Genomic DNA, 10,990 nt, shown 5'->3' on the forward strand with positions numbered 1-10,990 from the left:
AGCTGTAATAAACTGTAGCAATGCTATAAGAGTATTATCACTCATCACTCTTCATAGTGCAACACATTTTTCTCTAATTCAGAAAACACTCAAAAGTTGGTGTCTTTTTGTGCTTTTCCTTCTCCATCCTTCTCGTGTACACTCCAGAAGATGATGAAAAATAGCTCTTATTAACCGTACAGTTCTCCAGCCAGAGGAAATAGATAATGAGAATATTTAAATACTAGCACTAATCAAAACTTTTTTCCCCACTCCCATCTTGCTCTTATTCACTTGTTAATACTACTATTATTGTATTTTGTTCTCTGGGTACTAAGCCTATATACATAAACAAATACATACGTATATTTATGTCTGCATTTACACCAGTGTAAGACAAATTGAAATACTTATTTCCTTTCAACCCACCCAAAAGCTGAGAAATTCTGTAACAGTAAACAATGTCCTACTCTTTATCATACAACACTATGATAACAGCAAAACAAAGTAACCTCTACATGGACACTACCTTCTGGGTTTGGTAATTAAATCCAATACTAGTATTTCAAGCTTCTCATGAGTATCTTCAAACCCAGAAAAATTTCCAGAACTATCATTCTCACATTAGACAGCTTAGTTCTTGGTCTTGGCTGAGCCACAAACACCACCACATTTGTTGGCGTGAGCAGCTACATTTCGGTAGGTTTTCCTACATCTATTCTTTTAATTACCTAATTATCTCCAATTTTTGAGCAGACAACTGTATTACCATAGCAAATAATAAGGGTAATCACATGCATAAGCAAACCAGACAAGGATACTAATGTATATCCTTGTCCAGTTCCCTTGCACATGTGATTTTCACAGCTACAGCCATTCAGACCTTCAATACAAAGCAAGATCATTAGGATGTCCTCCCATCATCTACAGGGGGTTTGGGTAGTTGTTTTGGGGCTTGGCGGGGGGTGTGTGTTTTGGAGTTTGTTGGGTTTTGGGGTTTTTTTAAAACATTTTCAACATACACCTGTTCAATTCTACCAAACTTTCCAAGTCTCATCAAAATGCTAATTTCTTTTTTTCGCCAAGTATGTTCTGCCAGTGTTCCTGCACGTTTACTTATAGTAAATAAAACCCCTTTTGATACTTATATGCTGAGATAACACTATTTACTCATGGTAGCTAAATGCTTGATCAATATTTCAGAAGGGAAAAAAAAATTATATCCAGTAGCGATGTACAGTTTATTAATGGTAGGAAATCTCCACAAGCCAAGTTAGGATATAATTAACAACTTATGGCTAAAACAGCAGGTAAGTAGATAATTTAATTATTAAGAACATCTGTCAGGAAATGTTCTTGTTTCCAGCACCCATTTCTATTGTGTGGTTTTATCATCATCTTCTTGAAAAAAATTTATATTATCCTGCAAACAATGGTGGGGTTTTTTTGTGTGTTTGTTAACAGCAAATGATAAAATACCACTTCTGAGGCCATCATGTTCTCATTCTTCTGAAAAAATTCTCCTTAGTCAACAGAGAGCAGACAGGCCTGTCCTCCCACAAAGACCATTAATATTTATTTATCCTGATACGACTGAAAAAGTATGTGATAATTATAGACATGGGCCAATTTGGAGCTCGTTATCTCCACACTTTTTTGTTTCTGTTACTGCATTTTTCCATGACTGTATGTAACTTGGCAAAGCATTCTTCCTTTATTATAACTCAGTGTATTTTATGTCTTCTCATATGAAGCATGCAACACAAAAATAATCTTCACTTATTCTATAATAGTAATATAGAAATGCACTGTCTGGTATACTCCATTGCCTTAATGGATTTTAAAAGGCAGATTTTGTTTTTCCTTAGTCCAAAAAATTCATCATAACTGAACTAAAATACATTTTCAGAACATCAGATCATTTGTTGTCTTATTGATGACTATGCAAGTAGGCAACAATCTTTAAAGTTAGATCCTTGTACCATTGTTCTTCCGAAGCTTTAATTGATGGAAAAATTAAATTTTATTCGAAAAGAAAAATCAGAAACAAAAATAGTATTTATTTTCTTCAACATGATATATTAGCAATAAACAACTGCAGTAATTCAGCAGAATTATTATGGAGCCTCCCAATAATAACCCACCACAGTGCCCATCAAACCAGGTGAGCCTTCACTCTCTGCAGTGAAACGTACACTGCAGCAGATGTAGATCAAGAGTCACTTTCTGGAGCGTGAATGGATGAAAACATAAATATATAATCCCTAATACATAATAATCCCAGTTTTGTATACTCTCTTCCACAAAGGGAAGCGTTTCACCTTTCCTATAGGAAACAGTAGAAGTCAGCTTTAGCATTTTTGTTCTAGCAGCTCTTGTGGTGACATGAAATTGTGGCAAATATTAAATACTGAATGTTTTTTAAAATTTACAACCTTTGGAGACTGTCATTTAAGAGCTAGATTATACTATTATTTATTATTCAAGGGGCATAATCAGTGAACACCTTAATTGTGTTTAACATCTAAAACGAGCAAGAATGCCAACAGAAAATAATAATTGGTTTAAATAGGACCTATTTTAACTATAACTGTAACCAAGACAGTTATAGTGTTAATAATTCAGTGTTGGTTGAAAACCACTCTCTTATGACTGATTTATACAGACTGAAGTAGGCATATGTTATGCTACAGGTGGATGTGAGGTCGTAAGAAACCACTTTACAGTCTTCCCCAAAGTACAATGTCAAAAAGGTCACCTGTGGTAAAGGATCTTTTGGATTAGTCTTTCAAATCAATGCATGAATTAAAGGCAATTTACATATAAATGGGCTAATACTCTGGCTTTGAAGTTAGATGAATTTTTAAGAAATTTAAGAAACAGCAGAAAAGGTCAGTTAGGCATTAAATATATACAATGCAATTTTTAAAAACTGCTTGTCCTGGAACTACATGTTTCTTGTTTATTAATACTTTGTATTCACAGCCTGTTTTGCTCAGAGAGGTACTGCCAGCTATTTGTGAGCAAACACAGAAAACGGATCTATTTAGGAATATCAGATTTGAGGTAAGTATGGTCTAAGACTTAGAAAGTGAAATTTTCTTAATATTAACATAGTTTGAAAGCATTTTTGTTTTCATAAGGCAAAACTAAGAAGCTTTAGTCAAAGTCAGTGAAGATTATTATATACTGGAAAACAAACAACAGAATCTTAGGGAGACTTTTTATTTTCTCCCTCATACAAATCAAGGTTCCAGTATGGCTTGATTTCTCCCTCTTTTGACCCTTATGACAAGAACGTCTTATTCATCCCTATACAGCAGAACCTCCACTGGATTTTATTGTGCCTAACAGCCCAAATGCATGCCACAGACAAAGGCAAGATCTAAGAATTAACCTTCGGTTTTGTGTGTGTGCATACATGTGTATGTGTAATGAATCTTTTGGAGTCAGGATTTTTCTTTCTCATCTTCAGAAAGAATCCTTAAATCTACTGTTTTATTTAACATGGACATTCTTTCCTTAGACATTTTTTTATATTATTGACTCTTTCCGTAAAGAAGTCATTCCTAACTCCTACATGCTGCTGCTTTTTCACCACAGTACACCTTGGTGATGACCCTTTACTTTGCAGAATTAGGAAGTGACAGGGATATGGGATCCAGTGTTGCATTAAGAAAAAGAAGTAAAACGCATAATTACCTCCCTTTTGGATATATCTGTGTAATTAAATAGCATGTTCAACTTCCTGTTCATGGATGGCACAGAACTCAAATATAAAGATATAGTCAAACAATGGACACTGAAATAAAGTACCTTCTTCAAGGCCAAGGTTAGACAGACAGTGCTTGCTCAAACCATCTAAGCATGCACCTCAAACCACCACCCAGCACCATATAAATAAAAACTAACAACATGGTTCAATGCTGAAGCCGTTTTACTAATGGTACTTCTGGATTCTCAGCATCCATGCCATTGACTTGATGTTTTGTCAACACTGAGATGGATCACATTCAGTGGATTTGTTTTTCACAGCTAAGCTTGGGATAAAAAGAGGGAAGCATTATTACCAGGATTAAATAACACACACACACACACACACACACAAAATCTGAAAAAAGAAGTAGCGACAGTAAGATAGCAAGCAATGCTGATGCACAGGACTGGCTATAGATGGGACATGAGAAATAGCCAAAGTACTTCTCTACAACCAAAAAGAAGAAATAATATTTTAAAACAGAAGGAATGCTTGTTAAAAAGCACCAAAGACTTATAACTTACGTTGCACCACAAGAATAATCCTTCTGATAATATCCTACAGTATTTAATAAAGACAAAACCAGCAATGTCACAGACACTAACAATACTGTTCTATGAAAAGCTTCAAAATCATTTATAATAAAGTTCATAATCTTTTCATACAGTTAATTTTAAAAATTACAGAATTCTAAAGAAAATATGATTATCTAATCAACCTTTAGGATAGTTTCCTTAGAAAGCCTGTTTTCTATCATACTGTGCAGTGCAAAACTGAATTTTATGTGGTAATTATTAAATTGGTCCCTTCCCTTACAGGAAGGCAAAAGAAATCAACAGATGCTTGCAATGAGCCCTGCAGCAAGGCACAATCAAAAGCAATAAAATTTTGTAGTTTGAGTTTATTTCAGAAGATAAACAATGAAGCTGTACAGATACAAATAGAATTCTGAGGCACATAAAAGGAGTAATGAAGTAAGGCATAGAAGATACACTACAACTAACAAACTGTGGGTAAGTGGTAACAGTATTATTAAGACTATTACTTAGTTAAGTGTTGAAGTAACCAGTGAGTGTCAGATGACTTACGTCCTACATAAAGCATATACTTTATCGGAATCAGATCAGTTTTAGCTTATACTACAGAACACAACCTTCTCGACTCCAGGCAGCTTAGCTTTGGAAAAAATAAGCAAAAAATAAATATTTTTATTAAAAAGATATCCAAGAGACTCAAAAGAGAAAAGTACTTCCCAGTAATTTGATGAAGAATTCTGATATTAGAGAAAGTATTAACCATAAAGGAACAACGGACACCATATGTCTAGTTCCTATGAATGTATTATTACAGGAGAGACTCCTTATCACAAGAGCAAACTGGGCCCTCAAATATAAAAGACAATTTCAGATAGTTAAAAAGATGTTTAACAACAGTTCTAACAAAGAATTTGACTTTTTTTCGTTCTCTTCTTATGGTACATTCATTCTTACAGAATCAAAAATAGCTTAAACCAGTTACTGCAAAGTTGAAAGAAAATTCACACAGATTTACCTTGACAAATTACCGTTCTGTGCGGACACTTTTAAAGCAGATAGATGAACTTGTACAACAATTCAGTTGATAAAAATGCTAGACTGCTTTTGGTATGTAACTGACTTTTTCTAGTGCAGATTATGCCCATAGATGGGGTCATTTCTTTAGTTGCCAATTTTACAGAAACATCTTTTGCGTAAAAGCTACCATGGAAAAAATACTGAAAATTTAATCCTATAGTACCATGGGTTCAAATGCAACAAATACTACTTATTTATACAATTTTGAATGGTTTCATGTATGAACATGTTGTAAGTCAGAGGAATATCATCTATTGCATATATATGAGACTCAGAGCACATGTGGAACAATGATCCCATTTCCAATCACTGCTTTATGAGAAATTTGCAAAAATAAAGATACAAAGATATCACTCAATCATGCAGGTACTGGAAGATCTGGGATAATAATAATAATTAAAAAAAAAAACCTTAGAGGAATGAGGTCTAGCCTTTGGAAAAAGAAATTAACAGCAGATCTTGCCAAGTTACACTAGAACTTTGTAAAAGAACAAAAGGTATGGTTTATAAGGCCATAGCAGCTTGTGTCAAATATAACAACAAAGGGCATGAACTTAAGCGAAGGAAAGGTCATCTTCAAAGAGAATGTTGGAAGAAATGCTTTACACAGAGAATAGTTACGATGGAAAATAAACCACTATGACAACCTTTGCAACAAGTGATATAAACTTTAAAAGGTGACAAGCATTTGAAAGACAGTTATTGTGCAAATAGAGAAAGAGGAAGAGAGAGATGCCTGGCCTTTTCAAAAATAGGCTTTGCATCCATCCGTCTTTAAATCACCAGCATTACATCCCTATCTACTGTCTCAAAAAATCCACTACAAGAGAAAATTGACACCAAACTAAACCGAAGGATCTAACGAGAAGATCCTGACAGTTGAAATGGGTCTTACGGATTCCATCTCCAAACATTATTGCCTGAACTCGCTCATTTCAGTGAAGGAATAAATCTTGTCCCATCTATTTCAGGACTTTATTTCTCTTTTAACGATTCTTCCATTTTAACAAGTTTTGATTCAATAATTTGGGTGTTTTAAACCAAACATATAATCTTAAGTGGCTACCCATCACAAATACACTGAAGTTGCATATTAAAAAACTTAATTTTTATCTTGTGTCATCTGGACATCATCCTGAATCCCACATCTTTAAAAGTCAGAAAAATATTATTTTTACTAATTCTATGAAATATCAAGAACAGTTGAATACTACTTTTTAAGCTCTGACCAACTGCAGAATAGGCAAGGGAAACTGTCATAATGCAGGCAAGCCTCTGAGGAATTCCAAGCTATGTTTGGAATTGTATCCTCAGGAAGGTTCAGAAGGAGTTTGACATCATCTTTGTTACACATGCAAGGGCACACGTATGCAGTTTCAAAAGTAAAAAAAAAACCTCTCACCATAAGAAGTCTCACTGAAACAAATATAATCAAGTCAAGACAGCTCCAGATGCTCAGATCTTCAGTGAGGGGATCAATAAAATAGTTTAAATTACAGGATTCCATTAAAAATTAACTCCACTGTATCCTACCACAATGCAAGACAGAAAACAAACTCTACTAACCATAGCCACCTGCTTACTTAAGAGGGAAACTGCTTCTGGAATTAACATTTGTTATTATCTGTGCTAACAGATTCTGCTATGAGATTGGTCTTGGGTTACCATCATTCAGTAGCGTTGCTAATAAGAACAATTTTTACCATAATCAGTGTATTTTACAAAGCATAAAGAAGTTGAATGGTTCTTAAAATCTTTAATAATTTGTGGTGATTTTCACCATAAAGATGATAATATATTAGTTTACCAGATGTCAGACCATGCAATGGATCATTAACAAAAGGGTATTTTCTGAATACTTCCCAAATAAATACCAGCTGGTTTATTATCAGCAAGCAGACATAGTCACAAGCATCTCTTATTTGATTCACTTAACTGATGTCAAATACATCATGTATTAAAATCTCTAATGTTCATTTATAACTTGTCTCAAAAGCAGTACACTACGTACACTATCCTGCAAAGATACAAAATGATACAATCACTATTTTCAGACCTTAAAAAAAAAGTTTAGTAAAATTTTTAAAATACATTTAAATGGAAAAAAAATTATTACATTACACAACTATTCCAGATGTACCCTAGAGGTGATCTGATTATAAGATAAGAAATAGTCCATTTCTCATCTGTCAAGAGTACTTTGAAGATCAAGACAGTTGAAGAGAATAATTTCAATGGATTAATAACTTTAGGCCACTGCATTTGTACAATCATATCCACACATTCGAAATAGAGACTAAAACCAATATACTTGGCTACGTGGAATTTGCTGTATACTTTAGGCAAGACAATATTGATTGCCTGACAATCAGCTGCTGCTCCTCTTACAGAGAGGCACCTGATCCTTGCACATCTCCAATGTAAGTATAGAACTAACAGTTATCACCATTGCCTTGTTGCAGCTAGTGAAAACATGTGCAAGTAGTACTTATATCACCTTCCAGCCCCTTTCCAAGGGAAGAGGAAGATGGAGGGGGGAGGCCCAAAGCCAACAACAAAAAAAAAAACACATTGGAGCGGAGAGAAAAACCACACCATTCTCAGCATTCAACTATCTCTTTTTACCTCCTTCGGGGAGCAAGCTGGCTCTAACAGACTCAGTCTCTAGTGTCTGCCTCTTTCTCACTGTAATTGTAAAGATGGGATCAAGGAAGACACATCTATTCGTTCCTCTCTGTCACTGAAATGAAAATGTCTCCTGCTATTTCGTTAGCTTTGAGTAACCCTCCGCTGGACAAGACCTCATTTCTCTAAGTAAAGCATAGCTTATGAGGGGAAAACCAGGAGAAAAAAAGATTTATGGAAAAGGAAAAGGGTACAACTTTAAATTTTGTTTCCGTTTTGCAAGTGACCTGTTTAAAAAAAGAAAGAATTCTCGGTCACAGTTAAGGAAGTAGAAATTCCTCAAACAAAGCACAAAATGAAGAAGCAACTTCTCCCCATCACCAAGAAGCAATAGTTACTTCCAAGAAGAGTTGATAATGACAGACCATCCCCAGCTTTATACAAGGGAAAAGGGATAAATATCAACATATGTGATAGCTGCTGGTTATCAGAGTGAATAATTTAGAACTCATTTACTAGGTATGTGTCTGCCAATACATCAATTGCTTGAGTTGCTCATTCCACAGCTAAACTACTGCACAAGAAGCAATTTCAAAACTATTTTTTACATAATGCTTAACAGTTAATCAAAATGTATCCATTGCTTTTCAAATGAACCATTTTTCCTTTCAAATCACACATTTAATAAAGGGTTTATTCTTAAACTGATTGATGATAATTCTTTGTCTTCATAAAAATACAAATGGAAGAGGGAGAAGTTCGATATCCCATTCTCCTGCAGCATGTTCATTTCATGCCACTCAGTGACTCAAAGGGCAAGCAAGTATCTCTAGATATTATCTAGTTCATATTTTCACCCTATGGCAGGACAAACCCAGGTCACTTCTGTATTAGCCATTTTACTCACCCAGGATGATCAAAGAACCTAAGAGCTGCAAGGTAGCCTGACAGAAGGTTTGTCCTAACCTCTTCACATTCATAATGGGAAGATTATTGAGCTTCTGATCAATCTGCATGCTAGCCTTGCTGTATATCTTATCTAACCTGAAACTCTGTTGAAATTTCAGTCTGTTCTGTTTTAGCTGTTCTGTTTAGGCCTAGGGGAAAGAAAAAGAAAGAAAAAAAAAAGGAAAAAAAAAAGAGTATTTCCCCTCTTTGCAATGGTCATTTCTGTTTTTGAGGACATAAGGTTTTTGGCGTTTGTTTTTGGTTTTTTGCTAAACTATAAATTCTTAGGAATTCAGAGCCTGAGAAGTACTCAAGAAATGACAAATCAAGTGATACTCCTCTTTAACTAGTTCAGTTCTGTATTAGCCAGAAAGAAATTTATTCACAGAGTGGGAACATAGCATACTTCCCCCCACCCCCGATAGCTGAGACCATAGATGATTAATTGATGATATACCCAAGGCTGTGATACTTCAATACATTGTACCGCCAGCCACATACTCTATCTCATGCTTTCTTGGATCATTTCCATTGTACTCCACTGCAACTTATCAAAACAAATCCACAGTCCTATCAAAGAGGGGCACCATAACAAGACCCATGCAACCCAAATGTAAGAACCTTCTTTGCTTCCCAAATCAGAAGTATCATGGTGGTTCCTTATAAGAACTGAAGGTAGTTTTATATTAAGATTTTTCTTTTAGCATTAAAACCAGTGAGGTTTTTCCTCCTGCAAAGCTAACAGTTCAGTATTGAAAGGTCTTGATTTTGCTACATAATTTTTTCAGGGAATTACTATTAAGTTACCAGTTCACTAGCATGACCGCTTAAGGTCCCATTATTGCCACAGGCTTCGATATCTGGAGATACTCTGGCTTGACTAAACTTTAATTTTAGAATTCATGTAGGCTGCACAATTCAGCTCCCCATTACATAACATTAGCTTGGTGAAGAATTAGAATATGCAGAAGGCTACAGGCAGGGAAGCAGAAGAGAGCAAGAGAAGGTTTGTATTTGAGTGTACCTCACAACAGATTTCAGCAGAAAGTCAATCTCTCTTCAGAGGTTAGGGTGTACAGCTGGGTACTCTGTTTACCAATGCCAAGCCTCTTGGCTTCATAAAATCTGCTGTTGTGATCGGATTAAAACATTTTTGCAAGAGATACAGAGAAATACGCTCTATCACAGATCGCAAAATAACCCTCAGCCCAGCTCTGTCTACTGGGGGTTGGACTCTCCAGCCTAATCTCTTATTCAAACAAAGAGCCTTATGTACAGCCTGTGTCCTGAGTATCTAAAGCTGCTTTGCATTACTGGATCTGTTGTAATCCTTCTGTTTCTTTCTAACACATTCTGATGCACAAGATTGTGCTCCCGGTTCAAAGATGAGGCATGTAGATTTAGAGATTCACAGAGGTTGCTGTTAACATGATTTACCTGGTTTGGGGTGGTTTTTTCTCCCCTAAGGTGTTTCCAAACACTGTTTAAATGGGTACCAAAATGAATACGTGTTGCATATCCCCCCCGTAACAATACACTAGCGATTTGGATTTTGTTATTCATTTCTTTGTTCATTGCTGTCAGGACCATGTGAAGAAATCACTGATGGGTCTCATGTCTCAGTAAACAGAGCAATATCGTCATATGAGAAATACGCACTTACATTAGGAGGTTGCAGGAGGCCTCTTCTATGTATTAATGAATCTTTATCTGAAAGAAGAAAACACAGCTTAGAGATCTTTAATAGAGAGGGTCACAAAACTGTTCAATGGAGAAATTCATCCATGAGGGCTTGTTGTGGGGGAAGAGGTGTATTCTCCATGGCAATCTTACTGAACTCCTCAGAATAGAACAGTTCAGACTGGGGGGGACTCAATTTCTATTTGATTTTTTTTGCATATATTTACAAAAGCATACATTGCTTTACAGTACATACTTCTGCCACAAAACCATAAAAAAAATTCCAATAATCATTAACTTTTAGAGCATCAATTATCAGCTACCTGTTAAAGTACCAGTTGCCAAAATGTGTATTTAGTAAAAAGTATCGTAATTGGAAATCATTACC

At 35.4% G+C, this 10,990-nt stretch overlaps 1 protein-coding gene across 2 annotated transcripts in view; it reads right to left on the minus strand.

Annotated features, from left to right (window-relative positions):
- Nucleotides 1–10,643, minus strand: part of FHIT (fragile histidine triad) — a 503,760-nt gene extending 493,117 nt beyond the window's left edge. For both annotated transcript variants that reach the window (XM_009329489.1, XM_009329488.1), the window contains exon 1: nt 10,586–10,643. The gene's annotated coding sequence lies outside the window, so the exon portion shown is untranslated. The remainder of the gene's footprint in view (nt 1–10,585) is intronic.
- Nucleotides 10,644–10,990: the final 347 nt, after the last annotated feature.

This window comes from Pygoscelis adeliae, unplaced genomic scaffold (assembly GCF_000699105.1).
Source record: "Pygoscelis adeliae isolate BGI_AS28 unplaced genomic scaffold, ASM69910v1 Scaffold148, whole genome shotgun sequence".
In the NCBI taxonomy this organism is placed as follows: Eukaryota; Metazoa; Chordata; class Aves; order Sphenisciformes; family Spheniscidae; genus Pygoscelis; species Pygoscelis adeliae.